The following is a 16,797-nucleotide window of genomic DNA, read 5'->3' as shown; positions in this document are numbered from 1 at the left end:
TCCCAGGTCAATTCAGAGCTGCAGCTGCCGGCGTATACCACAGCCACTACAATGTGGGATCTGAGCCACATCTGTGACAGCTGTGACAATGCTGGATCCTTAACCCACTGAGCAAGGTCAGGGACTGAACCTGCATCCTCATGGATACTAATCAGGTTCTTAACCTGCTGAGCCACAACGGGAATTCCAGTATACCTTATTTCTTGATAAAGGGCTCACTTGCACCTTTAAAACATTGCTTATTTTGTCCATATTTTAGTGTTGTAGTTAAGCACATGGGCTCTGGAATTTTTAAAAATTATGTTTATTTTCTTAAAAATATTTTTATTTCAAGAAAAGTATAGTTAATTTATAATGTTTCAGATATATAGCAAAGTGATTCAATTATACATGTGTAAATATATATGCATATATATACATATGTATTCCTTTTCAGATTCTTTTCCATTATAGGTTATTATAAGATATTGAATATAGTGTCCAATGCTATGGAATAGGTCCTTTTGCTTATCTATTTTATATACAGTAGTTTGTATCTGTTAAGCCCAAATTCCAAATTTTTCCCTTGCCCCCTTTCCCTCTTGATTACCGTAAATTTGCTTTCCATGTCTGGGTGAACTCTGGAATCTGATGCTGGGGTTTGAATCCTGGCTCAGTCACTTTCTGGCTCTGTGATCTTGGGTAAGTCCATTAACCTCTCTGCACCTTAAGTCCCTTATCTCTAAAATGAGGGCGGTGGTAGAATCTCCTTTGAAGTGTTGTTTGGAGACTTAAGAAGATAACATGTGCAAAGTCCTTACAACAGTGCTTGGTCCATAGTAAGCAATAAATAAATGTTAGCAGTAGATATAATTTGACAATGCTTGCTCTATAAGTCGACTTGCCAGGAATGTAAACTACTTTAATATTTCTTTTCTTTCTTTCTTTTTTTTAAATTTATGGCTGCGCCTACAACATATGGAAATTCTTGGGCCAGGGACTGAATTTGAGCTGCAGAATTAGGAATAATTAAAGCAATCTGGATATAAAAGCAACTGCTGTTTTTAGAAATAAAAATAAAATTGTGGCGTTTGGATCTCCTCAGATTCACTCACTGACTTGTGAAAAGCTGTTTGAAATTTACATCCGAATTTATTTCTCAGGTGTAGAGTGCTCAGAATCTGGAAGCAGTAATTATGTAAATCATAAAATCATGTAGCTGTAGGAAAATCAGAGCAGTCTGGCTTTGGCTCTTCAAATCTTTTATTAAGGCTTTCCTAGGACCATCGTTAAAAAATAAGCAGAGAGACAGCAAAGATCTAGAAAAGTTTATTAGAGCACACTGAATTTCCTAGTTAACTTCTGCAAAGATAAAGATATTTCTATGTATTTTACTCTAAATGAACTACATAGAAAATGCAGGAGTTCCCACTGAGGGTTAAGGACCTGGAATTGCTGCAGCTGTAGCTCCACCTGGATCCTTTAAAAAAAAAAAGGCAAAAACCTATACAGAGTAACCAAGGCAATTGATAGTGATGGTTTTAAGGATGCTAAGTCTAAAACAGGCTGTAGCCTGGAAATGGGGCGAGTAGGGGGAGTGGGTGAGCTGGGTCCAGGAAGAGGGATGGGCCAGGGAGTTTAGTGCTGCTCACTCTCTAGAGGGGTGCCCCGCTCCCAAACACGCAGCTGAGGCAAGGCATTCATCGCTACACATCCCCAAAGCATCTTGCACCCTAGGGCCCGCGTCCCTTCTCAGCAGCTTCAGTCCCCGCCCCCGCCGCAGCAGCCGGGGCAGACGAGGCTGAGGCCCGTCCTCCCCGCGCGCCTTTTGAAGCATCGCTGGGCGAAGGCAGCGGGGAGAGTAGGGCAGCGCCAGGAGCCGACTGCCCGGCCGCAGGGACATCCCTGTGGGCCGGGCGCTCTGGGCTCCGCCACTTCCCCGCTCTGTTCGCTGGCCAGCCTCCCGGTCCAGTGCGCCCAGGTCGCAGCGCCACCTGGTAGCCCTTGCTTGCTGCGCTGGCTGCTGCTCCCGGGGTCTGCTTGGGCTGCTGGCCCGCGCCCGTCTGCTGCTGCCAGCTGCTCTCTGAGTGGAGACTCCTGAGCTAAGGCTGCCGAGCTGAGCTGGCAGAGGTCATCCCGACAGGATGCACGTCTGCTCAACTATCTGCCTCTGCAGAAAGAGGCCAGCGACGCTGGGCTCTTCTACTTTGCGGAGATGAAGATGCCCGGGGGCCCGGCGTGGGCTGCAAGAGGTGTCTGCGCCCTTCAAGCTCATCCTCACCGGCCTGGGCTACTTCTGCCATTGCCACAGTGGTCCAGGATTACTCATTTTTCTTCCTCCTCAGGTGAGCCCAGCACCTGGCTCCATGTCCACACCAACTCCTCAGCCTATTGGCCATGATCAGCCAGGTCACTGTTATCCAGAGCTGGATCCCACCTGGTGTGCCTTGGGCTCCTTCCCTTACTCTATTCTTCCTTGATCTTCTTGACTTCTCTACAGAGATCCTGGCTATCTCTGGCTCAGACTGTTGGACAAGCAGGGATGATTCCTGTGCTTAAGGGACAGAAGAGTGTTCAGGTAAAAATTCAAGGTGGTTTCCAACAATCAATAACCAGACTCTAACAGACAGTGAACGTTTATAGGAGGGGGAGGGGGCAAGCACTAGTCACAGTGCTTTGAGGAATATAAAGGTAAATCAGGCAGGAGGCCTTCTCCCACTGAGTACCCTGAAAGTTGGTCTGTGCTCCAGATGAATCGCTGTGGAGAAGTCAGGCAATGGGTTGGACTGAAGTTTGAAGTAAAGAACAGCATGTGGAACCCTAATACACATGAAATCCTAGTATTGGTGGAACCTTCTATTTTAAACTGGATTCAGTGGGAGTTGTTTGGGATGGATGATGGTCAAAACAAAACACTTTGAAATCAAAATGTTGTAGGAATTCTGACTCTGCTTGTCCTGTGATTTTGAGCAGGTTATCTTGTTGAGAATCTCAATATCATTACCTTTGTAATGTGAAAAACAGGGCTGGTGGAGACTAAAACTCAGTAACTCATGCAGAACTCCTGGTGCAGGTTAGATTCAGGAGGTTAGATTCAGGAGGAATCCTCGCTTTCTTCTCATCTGTTTCAGTGTCAAGATGGAACTGTGTGGAATGCAGCACAGCTGTCTTCTTGTTTCACTTATTTTAGCTCATATCACCTGTCAGCTGACCTCAGTGCCAGCTTTTTCTGTTAGCAAAGGTTTGTGGAGGAGGGGCCTTGGGGGTAGTTAGGGCCTGGATGTGTAAGACCCTGGGTCAAGGGGCTTTGAAGACTCTGGAGGTCAGTTAGATAGGAGGCCCTCTCCAGGAGACTCCTGGAATCTTGTGCAATCCTGTGAAAGTTGGCCTGTGGCCATGATGAAATACCTGTGGGTAAGAATTCTGGGAATGGGTTCAACATAAGTTTGAAATAAAAAGCAGCAGGTGGAACATTAAATGTACTGATTGTCTCCAGTTGAAGGGGGAGATTGATAGAGATCGACTGAGGGTTACTTCAGAATGGAATCTCCTGTATCTGTCAAGCAGTGAGTGAGAGAATCCAATTGTGGTGGGTGATAGTTTCAATCTTCCCAGCACGGAGTAGCATTAAGGATATTTGGAATGACCATGACCTTGGTCTGCAGACTCGTTTTTAGCTCTTGACATTTCACATCACTGAGAAAGAAAATAGTAAGTTCCAGAGAGGGGCGTCATAAACTCATGGCAACATGGTGTGTTGTGTGTTGGCTAGGGTGGTTTGCTAGATTAAGCTGAATTTTTAAAAAATTGCCAGTGCAGTTTCTAAATAAAGAAACTCATTCAGTGAGACAGTACTGTTCTTGATAAAAAGAAATTTAAGATTTTTTTCATGCTTTTATTTAGAGAAAATTCTGAGAACCCAGATATAAAACTATTCAATAATAAAAATTTATTTTCCAAAGAAAAAAAGAGCCAAGGTACTTGAGAAGACATTATTTTATTTTCCAATTTTATCATGAAGTATGGTTTTGTCCACTGGCTCTGTGGCAGTCGGCAGACTTTCCTCTTTTCCTCTGATGTATTTATAAAACGTTAGGGCAGAAATACAGAGTCAAATTGGAGTCCAACAGTTTCTACTACTTGTGCTGCCCTGATGTTTGTTATAAAGTGCACACACATCATTCCTCCTCTGTTATTCTGGGACCCACTGAGAAGAGGATAGATTCTGGTTGGTGCCACAGGAGAAAGTGACTGGGGAGCCTCACATGCCTTCTTGGGCAGGAGTGTAACACCCTCTCTTCTTTTCCTTTCCTTGATTTATTTCTCTTGCCAAGAGCCCTTTATACTAGGCTCTAAAAAAGTGTTAACTTTACTGCACTCACTCTGTGCCAGATAACCTCCTTACTTTTTAAAATGAAATCCTTGGAAATTCCTTTGTAGCCCAGTGGGTTAAGGATCTGGTGTTTTGCCACAGCTGTTGTCTGTAGATCACAACTGTGCAGGTTCGATCCCTGGTTCAGGAACTTTGACATGCCATGGGCATGGCCAAAAAAAAAAAAAAATACAATTCTTACACCACCATCAAAAGGTAAGGTGCTTCTGTTTACAATAGCCAAGATATGGAAGCCACCTAAATGTCCATCGACAGAGGAATAGATGAAGAGGATGTGGTGTGTATATACAATGGAATATTAGCCATAATAAAGAATGAAATCTTGCCATTTGCAGCAACAAGGATAAATTTGAGATGATCATACTAAATGAAGTAAGCCCAAATGGAAAAGACAGACATCATATGTTACCACTTATATGTGGAATCTTAAAAAAAAAAAAAAGGATACAAATGAACTTAATTAAGAAACAGAAATAGACTCACAGACAGAAAACAAACTTATGGTTACCAAAGTGGAACCAGAGCAGGACAAGGGGATAAATTAGGGGTTTGGGATTAACACACCACACTACTATAGATAAAGCAAACAACAAGGACCTACTGTATAGCACAGGGTACTATGTCCAATATCTTACAGTAACCTGTAATGGAAAAGAAACTGGGCGTTCCCACTGTGGCTCAGTGGAAACAAATTTGACTAGTATCCTTGATGATGCAGGTTCCATCCCTGGCCTCACTCATTGGGTTAAGGATTCAGCATTGCCATGAGCTGTGGTGCATGTAGCAGACGCAGCTCAGATCTGGTGTCACTGGGGCTATGGTGTAGGCCGGCGCCATCATCTACGATTGGACTCCTACCCTGGGAACTTCCATTTACCGTGGGTGTGGCCCTAAAAAGACAAAAAAAAAATGAAAAAGAATATATATATATACTTTGCTGTACACCTGAATCACTTTGCTGTATACCTGAAACTGACACAGCATTGTAGATCAAGGACAATAAAATTTTTAATTAAAAAGTAAAGTGCTGTTGTTATCCTCTTTTTATAGATTATAATACTGAAGCTTAGAGAATTGAAGAAATTTGTTTCATGTCAGACAAAAGATTTGTATCAGTGGTAGGGCTCAAACCCGGGTCATTGCAGCTGGCCTTCCTTTCACCAAGAAACAAGGAATACTTTGAGAAGGAAGGCCACTTGGATATACAAGAATAGGCAAACACAGACATATCCACACACCCCCTCTCCCTTTTGCCCCCACTCTCAGACTTACCTTTTGGAAAACCTTAAGGATAGACTCAAGAAGTATGAGGCAGAGGAACAATTAGAAATAATGAGAGCCCAGGGAAACACTGCTGTGTAATTAGCAACACTATCACAGTCTTCTACTGACTCTTGACTCAAGATGGTAGACCCAATGGGTGTCCAGTCTACAGCTCTGCTTTTTTTTCTTCTTTCACGTTAGGATGGGTGAAGATTATAACTTCTTGCCTCATGGAGTCAATTTCCAAGATGCCACATTCAAGAGAACAGAAGAATTTTTTCCCTAGCTCTTTCCAGTTTTCAAACTGTTCCCAAGGACAGCAACTGGTGACTTTCTCCAATGACTGGGAGATCCAAGAAGACCATAGCGTAAGAATTGGCTATACCCTGAGCCACAGCAAAGTAATAGAATAGGCACATCTTGTATGAATTTTGTGCCCAAGAAAGTCAAGAGTACTCTTCCAGAAGGCCTAGAACCAGAGAGTATTCCTTTCCTTCCTCTTCTCTCTTCCAGCAGTTAACAAACACTGCTTATAAACTTTGGATTCCTGAGGCTTTACTGTTTCACACAGGGTTCCTCATAAAGTGAAGGAACAAGATGGGACACTGTGCCTCTATTTCCTCTTCTGTTAAGTGGAAAGAATGTAGCATCTATGCCATAGGACTGATGCATAGGATTTAACTCTGTAGGAAATTGTCTCTTAAACAGACAATTCTCCAAAGAAGATATACAGATGGCCAAAAAAAAAAAAACATGAAAAGATGCTCAACATTACTAATTATTAGAGAAATGCAAATCAAAACTCCTATGAGTACCAACTTACACCAGCCAGAATGGCCATCATCAAAAAGTCTACAAACAGTAAATGCTGGAGAGGGTGTGGAGAAAAAGGAACCCTCTTACACTGCTGGTGGGAATATAAATTGGTGTACCTACTATGGAAAACAGTATGAAGATTCCTCAAAAAACTAAAAATAGAATTACCGTTAAATCCAGCAATCCCACTTCTGAGCATCTATCCAGAGAAAACCAAGACTCGAAAAGATACGTGTACTCCAGTGTTCATTGCAGCACTACCTACAGTAGCCAAGACATGGTCACAATCTAAATGTCCATTGACAGAGGAATGTAAAGCCCTCAGCATAGCACTTGACAGAACAAGCAATCAAGACCCATGAGTTATCATCACTACTACCATTGCTGCTACTAGCAGTAGTCCTAGTTTGGTTATTGTTATTGATAGCCTAGGGCTCTAAGGAATTTTCCAAAAGGAAAGAAAAAGTCCTCAAGGAATTGAAATGAAAAAATTGTCATAGCTAACACTTCCATGAATCTTATCTACTGTTATTAAGACATAGAGGTACAGGGCGACCAAGCTAGTTGTAGAACATAGGGGTCAAGACAATTTGGGGCATTAATATATAAAAGAGATATCCCAATTTGGGGCAGATGCCAGAGTTGCATGGACATTTTTGAGACTGAAACTTTCCCAAAGCCACAAGTGAGCTGGGATGATTGTGGGATGAGATCAGGTGAGGTGGTGGCCTATCACATCCAGTCCATCTGAGATGCTTTAAAGGCCATATGACAGACTGCTGGAGAGAGTTCTGATGTAGGGATGTGGGTGTCCCCTTGGACAAGGACTTTTTTTTTAACACAATGAATTTTATTACATTTATAGTTGTACAACAATCATCACAACCCAATTTTATAGCATTTCCATCCCAAACCCCCAACTCCCCCTCCAACATGTCTCCTTTGGAAGATGTAATTTTTTTCAAAGTCTGTAAGTTAGTGTCTGTTCTAAGAAGTTCATTGTGGAGTTCCCTTCATGGCTCAGTGGTTAGCGAACCATAGTAGGATCCATCAACTTTCAGGTTTGATCCCTGGCCTGACTCAGTGGGTTGAGGATCTGGCATTGCAATGAGCTGTGGTGTATGTCACAGATGAGGCTTGGATCTAGCATTGCTGTGGCTGTAGTGTAGGGTGGTAGCTGTAGCTCTGATTCAACCCCTAGCCTGGGAACTTCTATATGCCGTATGTGGCCCTAAAAAGCAAACAAACAAACAAAAGAAGTTCATTGTGTCCTTTTCTTAGATTCCACATAAAAGTGATGGCATATGATATTGGTGTCTCACTGTCTGACTTAGTTCACATGTTCACTTAGCATAATTTCTACATCCATCCACGTTGCTGCAAGAATTTCATTCCTTTTTATGGCTGCATAATAGATTCCATTGTGTATATGTACCACATCTTTATCCATTCCTCTGTCAATGGACATTTAGATTGTGACCATGTCTTGGCTACTGTAGGTAGTGCTGCAATGAACACTGGAGTACACGTATCTTTTCGAGTCTTGGTTTTCTCTGGATAGATGCTCAGAAGTGGGATTGCTGGATTTAACGGTAATTCTATTTTTAGTTTTTTGAGGAATCTTCATACTGTTTTCCATAGTAGGTACACCAATTTATATTCCCACCAGCAGTGTAAGAGGGTTCCTTTTTCTCCACACCCTCTCCAGCATTTACTGTTTGTAGACTTTTTGATGATGGCCATTCTGGCTGGTGTAAGTTGGTACTCATAGGAGTTTTGATTTGCATTTCTCTAATAATTAGTAATGTTGAGCATCTTTTCATGTTTTTTTTTTTTGGCCATCTGTATATCTTCTTTGGAGAATTGTCTATTTAGATCTTCTGCTCATTTTTTGGTGGTATTTGTTTTTTTGGTATTGAGCTGCAGGAGGTGTTTATAAATTTTGGAGATTAATCCCTTGTCAGTCACTTCATTTGCAAATATTTTCTCCCAATCTGTGGATTGTCTTTTTGTTTTATTTAGGATTTCCTATGCTGTGCAAAAACTTTTAAGTCTAATTAGATTCTATTTGTTTATTTTGTTTTTATTGTCATTAGGGGGTGGATCTGAGAAGATATTGCTATGGTTTACATCAGAGAGTGCTTAGCCTATGTTTTCCTCTAAGAGTTTTATAGTATCCTGTCTTATATTTAGGTCTTTAATTCATTTTGAGTTTATTTTTATGTATGGTGTTAGGAAGTGTTCTAATTTCATTCTTTTACATGTATCTGTCCAGTTTTCCCAGCACCACTTATGGAAGAGGCTGTCTTTTCTCCATTGTATATAATTATCTCCTTTGTTATAGATTAGTTGACTGTAGGTGAATGGGTTTAATTCTGAGCTTTCTATCCTGTTCCAATGCTCTATATTTCTGTTTTTTTTTTTTTTTGTATGTCAGTACCATACTTTTTTAAATGACTACAGCTTTGTAGTATAATCTTAAGTCAGGGAGCCTGATTCCTCCAGCTCCACTTTTCTTTCTCAGGATGGTGTGGGGTATTCTGGGTCTTTTGTGCTTCCAAACAAACTTTAAGATATTTTGTTCTAGTTCTGTGAAAAAGTCCTTGGTAATTTGATGGGGATTGCATTGAATCTGTAGATTGCCTTAGGTAGTATAGTCATTTTGACATATTGATTCTTCCAATCCAAGAGCATGTTATGTTTTTCCATCTGTTTGTGCCATCTTTGATTACTTTCATCAGTGTCTTATAGTATTCAGAGTACAGGTCTTTTGTCCCTTTAGGTAGGTTTACTCCTAGGTATTTTATCCTTTTTGATGCAACAGTAAATGGGATTGCTTCCCTAATTTCTCTTTCTAATCTTTTGTTGTTAGTATATAGAAATGCAGTTGATTTCTGTGTGTTAATTTTGTATCGTGCAATTTTACCAAATTCATTGATGAGGTCTAACAGTTTTCTGGTAGTGTCTTCAGTATTTTCTAGGTCTAGTGTCGTGTCATTTGCACACAGTGATAGTTTTATTTTTTCCTTTCCAGTTTGGATTCCTTTTATTTATTTTTATTCTCTGATTGCTGTGGCTAGGACATCCTTGTCACGCTCCTGATCTTAGCAGGAATTCTTTCAGCTTTTCATCATTGAGAATGATGTTAGCTGTGGATTTGTATATATGGCCTTTATTATGTTGAGGTAGGTTCCCTCTATGTCCACTTTCTAGAGGATTTTTATCATAAATGGGTGTTGAATTTTGTCAAAGGCTTTTCCTGCATCTATTGAGAGGCTCATATGGTTTTTATTCTTCAGTTTGTTAATATGGTGTATAACACTGATTGATTGGCGGATATTGAAGAATCCTTGCATCCCTGGGATAAATCCCACTTGATCCATGGTATATGATCCTTTTAATGCTTTGTTGGATTTGGTTTGCTAGTATTTAATTGTAACTTTTTCATTTCTAATTTTATTGATTTGAGTCCTCTCTTTTTTTCTTGATGAATCTGGCTAAGGGTTTATTAATTTTGTTGATCTTTTCAGAGAACCAGCTTTTCGTCTCATTGATCTTTTCTATGGTTTTCTTTGTTTTTATTTCATTTATTTCTTCTCTGATCTGTATAATTTCTTTCCTTCTTCTAAGTTTGGGTCTTGTCTGCATTTCTCTCTCTAATTGCTTTAAATTTGATTGGTTATTTGAGCTTTTTCTTGTTTCCTGAGGTAGGCTTGTATTGCTATAAACTTCCCTCTTAGAACTGCTTTTGTTGCATTCCATAGGTTTTGGAGTGTCATATCTTTGTTGTCATTTGCTTCTAGGTATTTTTTAATTTCCTCTTTGATTTCTTCAGTGATCCATTGGTTGTTTAGTAGTACGTTGTTGAGTTTCCACGTGTTTGTGTTCTTTAGAGTTTTTTCTTCTTGTTATTTTCCAGTTGCATAGTGTTGTGGTTGGAAAAGATGCTTAACATGATTTCAGTGTTCTTAAATTAACTGAGGCTTGATTTGTGGCCCAAAATATGATCTATTCTAGAGAATGTTTCGTGTGCACTTGAGAAGAATGTGTACTCTGCTGCTTTTGGATTGAATGTTCTATAAATATCTATTAGGTCCATCTGGTCCAATGCATCACTTAAGACCTGTGTTTCCTTGTTTATTTTCTGTCCAGATGATCTGTCCAGATGATCTTTCCATTGCTGTAAGTGGGGTATTAAAGTCCCCTGTTATTATTGTGTTATTGTCAACTTCTCCTTTTAAGGTTTTTAGCAGTTGCCTTATATATTGAGGTGATCCTGTGTTGCGTGCATGTATATTTCCAATTGTTATATCTTCTTCTTGGATTGATCCTTTGATCATTATGTAATGTCCTTCTTTGTCTCTTATAATCTTTAAGATCTATTTTGTCTAATATGAGTATTGCTACTCCAGCTTTCTTTTGATTTCCTTTTGCATGAAATATTTTCTTCCATCTTCTCACTTTTAGTTTGTGTGTCCCTAGAACTGAGGTGGGCCTCTTGAAGACAGCATATATATGGGTCTTGTTTTTGTATCTATTCAGCCAGTCTTTGTCTTTTGGTTGGAGCGTTTAGTCCATTTATATTTAAGGTAATCATTGATATGTTATGTTCTTATTGCCATTTTATTAATTGTTTTGGATTTGTTTTCGTTGGCCTTTTTTTCTTCCCTTCTTCTCTTGTTCTCTTCTCTTTTGGTTTGATGACTATCTTTAGTGTTGTATTTGGATAGCTTTTTCTTATTTGTGTGTCTATTGTAGATTTATGTTTTGCATTTGCCCAGAAGTTTTGATATAGAAGTCTATATATATACAAGATTGTTTTAAATTGTTCATCTCTTAATTGCAAGTGCAACTCCAGTGTCCTGCATCTGTACCCTTCTCTTCTCATGATTTCTGATTTTGGTAGCATATTTGTGTGTGGATGATTTCCTACCTTTACTGTATATATGCCTTTACAGCTGAGCTTTGTCATTTGTAATATTTTTGTTTCTAGTTGTGGCCCTTTGTTTTCCACCTAGATAAGTTCCTTTAGTATTTGTTATAAAGCTGGTTTAGTGTTGCTGAATTCTCTTAGCTTTTGCTTGTATGTAAAGCTTTTGATTTCTTCTTCAAATCTGAATGAGAGCCTTGCTGAGTAGAGTAATCTTGGTTGGAGGTTTTGTCTCTCATCACTTTAAGTATATCATGCCACTACCTTCTGCACTGCAGAATTTCTGCTGAAAAATCAGCTGATAATCTTATCGAGGTTCCCTTGTATGTTATTTGTTTATTTTTCCTAGCTTCTTTCAATATTTTCTCTTTGTCTTTAATTTGGTCAGTTTGATTAATACATGTCTTGGGGTGTTCCTCCTTGGGTTTATTTTATATGGTCCTCATTTGTGCTTCCTGGATTTTCTTTCTTTCTCATGTTAGGAAAGTTTTCAGCTATTATCTCTTCAACTATTTTCTCTGGCCCTCTCTCCCTCTCTTCTCCAGCACCCCTATAATACAGATGTTGGTATGTTTAATGTCCCAGAGTTCTCTTAGACTGTCTTCATTTCTACTCAGTCTTTTTCCTCTTTTCTCTTCTGCATCAGTGATTTCCACTAGTCTGTCCTCTGCCTTGCTTATTTGTTCTTCTAGCTTCTGTATTCTGCTGTTTCTTCTTCTAGTGAATTTTTTATTTTAGTTATTGTATTTTTCATTTCTGCTTGCTTAATCCTCAAAATTTCTATTTCTTTGCTGTTTCTTTTAATTTGTAAATCTTTGCCCTCAGTTTATTTCTAAGATCTTTAATCATCTTTACTATCATTAGTTTAAAGTTTTTTTCATGGAGGTTGGTAATCTCCAGAAATAGCCATTTTTCTGGGGTTTTTTCTTGCTACCTTATCTGAGTCATAATTCTCTGCCTTTTCATTTTGTATAGATTTTTCGTATGGTCTCCTTTTTGCAGACAATAGGTATGCCTCTCTTGCTTCTGATGTCTGCCCACCTTGTGGCTGAAATTGGTATGGGAGCTTACTGTAGGGTTCCTGATGGTAGGGACTGGTGCCTCCCCACTGGTATGTGGAACTGATTCTTATCCCTCTCGTGGGTGTGGCTTTGTCTCTGGGTGAAACTAGAGATGACTGTGTTCCTGGGGAGGCAGGTCTTTAGGCAGCATGTTTGGTGATGGGCAGGGCTGTGTTCCCACCTGGATTATTGTTTGCCTTGGGGCTTCTCAGCCCTGATGGTTGGGGCCACATTTTTCCAAAATGGCCACCTCTAGAGGAGCACATGCTGATGATTATTCCTAAGACCTTTGCCTCCATTGTCCTTCCCCCACAATGAGCCACAGTCACCCCCTGTTTTCCCAGGAGGTTCTCCAAGAACCACAGTCAGGTCTAACTCAGATTCCTATGGATTCTCTGCTTTTCCCTGGGACCCAGTACACATGAAAGACTTTGTGTGCCTTTCAAGAAAGGAGTCTCTGTTTACTCCAGTCCCATGGAGCTCCTGTGCACAGGCCCTGCTGGCCCTCAATGCCAAATGCTCTGGGGGCTCCTTCTCCCAATGCCAGATTCCTAGGCAAGGAAACCTGATGTGGGGCTCAGAACTTTCATTCCTGTAGTTGGGTCTCTTTCATACCATTACTTTCCAGTCTGTGCGCTGCCTACCTGGTGGGTATGGGGTTGCTTATATTGCCTCCTACAATATTGATGTGGCCTCCTTTATGTCTTCTTGAGTAGGATATCTTTTTTGATAGTGTGCAGTCTATTTGGTTGAAGGTTGTTCAGCAGTTGTTTGTAGTTTTGTTGCTTTTATGAGAGAAGGTGAGCTCCAGTCCTTCTACTCTGTCATCTTAATCTCATCTGTGCCTTTACTTTCTCACCTTTGCATTTAACCAATCAGATTTTTTTGTTAGATATTTTAATCTAAAATTAATAAAATAATTATGTGCTAAATATAATACTACTGCATAGTACGATTCTGTTCACTTGCAAGATTCACCTAATGAACTCCTAGTGTAGGTATAGTGCAAAACCAAGGCTTAGAAGTCATATGGACTCAGTTTGGGTTCTGAATTTAAGATTATCTAGAAACTAAAGCATTATTCCAGGTCAACATGTGGCCAAATCTATATTTATTTGATATATATGGATGTGTAAAACTTTTGGTGAGATTCCTAGAGAAACAGATTGAATTGTGGTTTTTTTTTACCACTTCAACCTCGAAAAGATAGTGCCTGAAACTTAAAACTGTTATTACATTTGGATTACAAATTAGATCTAGATCTGCAAGTAACATTTCAGGAGAAATAAAAGCATGGGAATAGTAATAAATATATAGGGTTATGATAACAAGAGTTTGGTTTAGTGATGTTTTAGTAAGTACAAACCATTTTGGATAGTAAAAGTAGCATGGATTGAGTACCTTTCTGGCAGCTGCAGTAATGCAGGTATAAAGTAATGATGAACTGTTTGAATATGACAGCTATTGAAATAGATAGGATATAGGCAGCAGCTGCAGAGTGGTACAGCACTGTGCATGAAGTCAAAAGACACAGTAGTATCCTGGTTCTGCTTTGGAATCTTGGAAAAAACTTACATAACCTGTTTGAGTGTCAGTGACTTCACTCATAAAAATGGTACTGATACCTACCTCTCACATAAGTATAGCGAACAGATGTAGTAACAAATGTGAAAACACATTGCAAACTGTAAAAGGTGCTGTAGAAATGTAAGACAAAGTGATCATAGTGGCAGAGTTCCCACTATGGCAAGGATTCAGCATTGTCTCCATGGCAGCCCAGGTTCAATCCCTGGCCCAGGAACTTCCATATGCCTCAGATGCCGCCAAAAAGAAAAAAAAATGATCACAATAGTGATTAGTGGCTTATTGAAAGTTGAGGATATTTTTTATTTGTTTGGGTATTTTTTTTTTTTTTTTTTGCCATGTCTGTGGCATGTGGAAGTTCCCAGGACAGGGATCAAACCTGTGCCACAACAGCAGCCTCAGCTGCTGCATTAACAACACTGGATCCTTAACCCACTGCATGACAAGGGCACTCCGAGGATACTTTTTTAAAATCTGAAGGACAATAAAATGATAGCGGTGTTAAGAATGTGAAAGTTAGAAGGAGCATGCAGATTTCTAACTTGGGGTATGTTAAGTTTCAGTAGACTATTAGCAGAGATCTCCTTTACATATACAGTGCTTTGGTACTTGAGGCCCTCTCAAGATCCTAAACGTTTTGACCTTAAATTCCTTTATTGAATACCAACTATGAATACCAACGATACTAAAAAAGAGGAGGAAATGCAGGTATTTTTAGAAGATGATTAGGAAATCTTTATGCAACTCATCATTGGTATTAATTTTAACAGAGTATCTCTGAGATTTTCCCAAGGAAGTGCATTGATCACTTATCTGGGGCTGCAGGTCGAAAAGAAAAAAAATACATTAAATGGAGAAGCAGAAGGTAAGAACTGTATTTTCTAAAAGTCACATGACATAATGATGACCTAAAACAGGAATTCTGATATATTCTTTTTCTTCAAACATTATTCTATGTTGGTGTTTTATGACTTCCTTGCTTGCTTGCTTGATTTTTTGGCCACACCTGTGACACGAGGAAGTTCCCAGGCCTGGGGATTGAACCTGAGCCACAGCAGTGACATCGCAGAATCCTCAACTACTAGGCCACCAGGGAACTAACTCCCTGGCATATTCTAATAGTTAACAAAAAGCACCTGTTGAATACATAAGAGGAAAAAGACAAGAAAGGAAGTTTTGTAGCTTATCAGTTGTCAGCAACAGTTTAAATTGAGAGTCTTGTTTAAGTAGCTAAATGATTAGTTCCGTTTCAGGATTCCCTACAACCTAAGGGAAATCAGGAAATAGGGACAAGGAAAAGAGAATTGAAGGATGAGGGAGGCAGAGACCATAGGGAGTAAATGAAGGAAAGGGAAGCAGGGAGCTCTGGTGGAAGGTGGCAAAGTAAAATAGTTCTTTAGAAAAAGGAAGGGAAGACTATTTGAAATGAGAGATGAATATCCAGCACCAAAACTTGTCAGAGAAATATAGCAAAATATTCCCAATCTTACTGTTTTCATTGTTAGGAAGATATTCGGTACGGAGGTCCCTGTTGGTACAGTGCTGTGTGTTATCCTCTGTGGGTGAACATGGGCATATGTGGTCAGCTGTAAATGTATACATACATTTAATCTATATAAATGTCACACAAAATGTTCCTGCTTTATAGGATGCTGTCATGTGGGCCAAAAAGAGAATTGGAAAGAAGAAGAGAGCAGAGTGCATTATGGGAATATCAAGGAATCTGTAGCCTGATAAAGTGTTCATTAGAAAGTTTACAGCCTCATGCAATTTCAGTTTGGGGGAAGTGTTATAGTGAGGACCTCTAGGCTAGATTTCAGAAGGATTAAGTAATGGAGAAGCAGACTCAGTATAGACCAGACTTTCTCAAATTTTAATTAGTGACCTGGGGACCTTGTGAAAAGTCCACCTTCTGAGCAGCAGGTGTGGGATTTTGCATTTCCATCAAGCTTTCAAGAGACGCCCAGGTTGCTGGTCTTCAGACAACACTCACAGTAGCCAGAGTATAGACTTGTGTCAGAGAAATCTAGGAGATAAGCTATTGGACAGTTTGAAACATAACAAGAATTAATGAAAAGCATTATTTTGTTTTTCTTTCTGAGCATGTTTATAGCCAGAGGGAACCAAAGAGTTGAAATAGAATTATAGATATAAGATACTACTGCCAAACAAGGAGGGTAAAAGAAGTGGTGGGGACGACCCATAAAAGGAATGTAAAAAAGGAAGAATTAAGACCACAGATCTAGAGATTGCCTTTGAAGAGGAAAGGATACAGTGAAAGGAAGGAGGGAGGGAAGAAAGGTGTCAAATAGAGAATCTTGGTGTTGATGAGGAAATTTGAGGGAACTCCTTTTAGGGGGTTTACTGAAACAGTGTATTTTCTCTGAAATAAAATCAGATCATTACTGCTCCAGAGAATATTGGAAGGAGGAGGGGTGTGAGAATTGGGGTTAACCACAGCCACTCTTCCTAACTCTCAGGCTTCAAAGATATATGTTGCATAGGTATTTGTTATTCATGTGAGATTAATTTGAATATGAAAGCACTGGCTTTTTTTTTTTTAAAGGTAGATAATTTTTTGTTAAGATAGCTATTTCACAAAAATCCTTTTAAACATTAGCCTTATATACTAAACCAAACTGATTTTGGAAATAAAAGAAATTAATCAAGTTAATTCCCTAAATGCTAAAATTGGTATTGTCAGTAAATACAATGCTGATTTTGAAATATAAAAGATCTTTAATATCTCATTCATAATGCTGTCACAATTG

General features: G+C 39.5%; 1 protein-coding gene across 3 annotated transcripts in view; it reads left to right on the top strand.

Annotated features, from left to right (window-relative positions):
• The first annotated feature begins 1,661 nt into the window (after window positions 1-1,661).
• LOC100525599 (olfactory receptor 2A1/2A42-like) overlaps window positions 1,662-16,797 on the top strand; it is a 183,698-nt gene continuing 168,562 nt past the window's right edge. The window contains exons 1-2 of one of the 3 annotated variants that reach the window (XR_014816211.1): window positions 1,662-2,324; window positions 14,797-14,891. The gene's annotated coding sequence lies outside the window, so the exon portion shown is untranslated. Of the gene's footprint in view, window positions 2,558-14,796; window positions 14,892-16,797 lie in introns of those variants that run through there. The other 2 variants (XR_014816210.1, XM_084977591.1) reach the window with 2 other exon arrangements.

Source organism: Sus scrofa, chromosome 9 (genome assembly GCF_054392235.1).
Source record: "Sus scrofa isolate SSC_HxYL_T2T_F1_AM1 chromosome 9, Sscrofa_HxYL_maternal_Yorkshire_Landrace_v2.0, whole genome shotgun sequence".
Taxonomy (NCBI): Eukaryota; Metazoa; Chordata; class Mammalia; order Artiodactyla; family Suidae; genus Sus; species Sus scrofa.
This window is presented reverse-complemented; position numbering and strand designations above follow the sequence as displayed.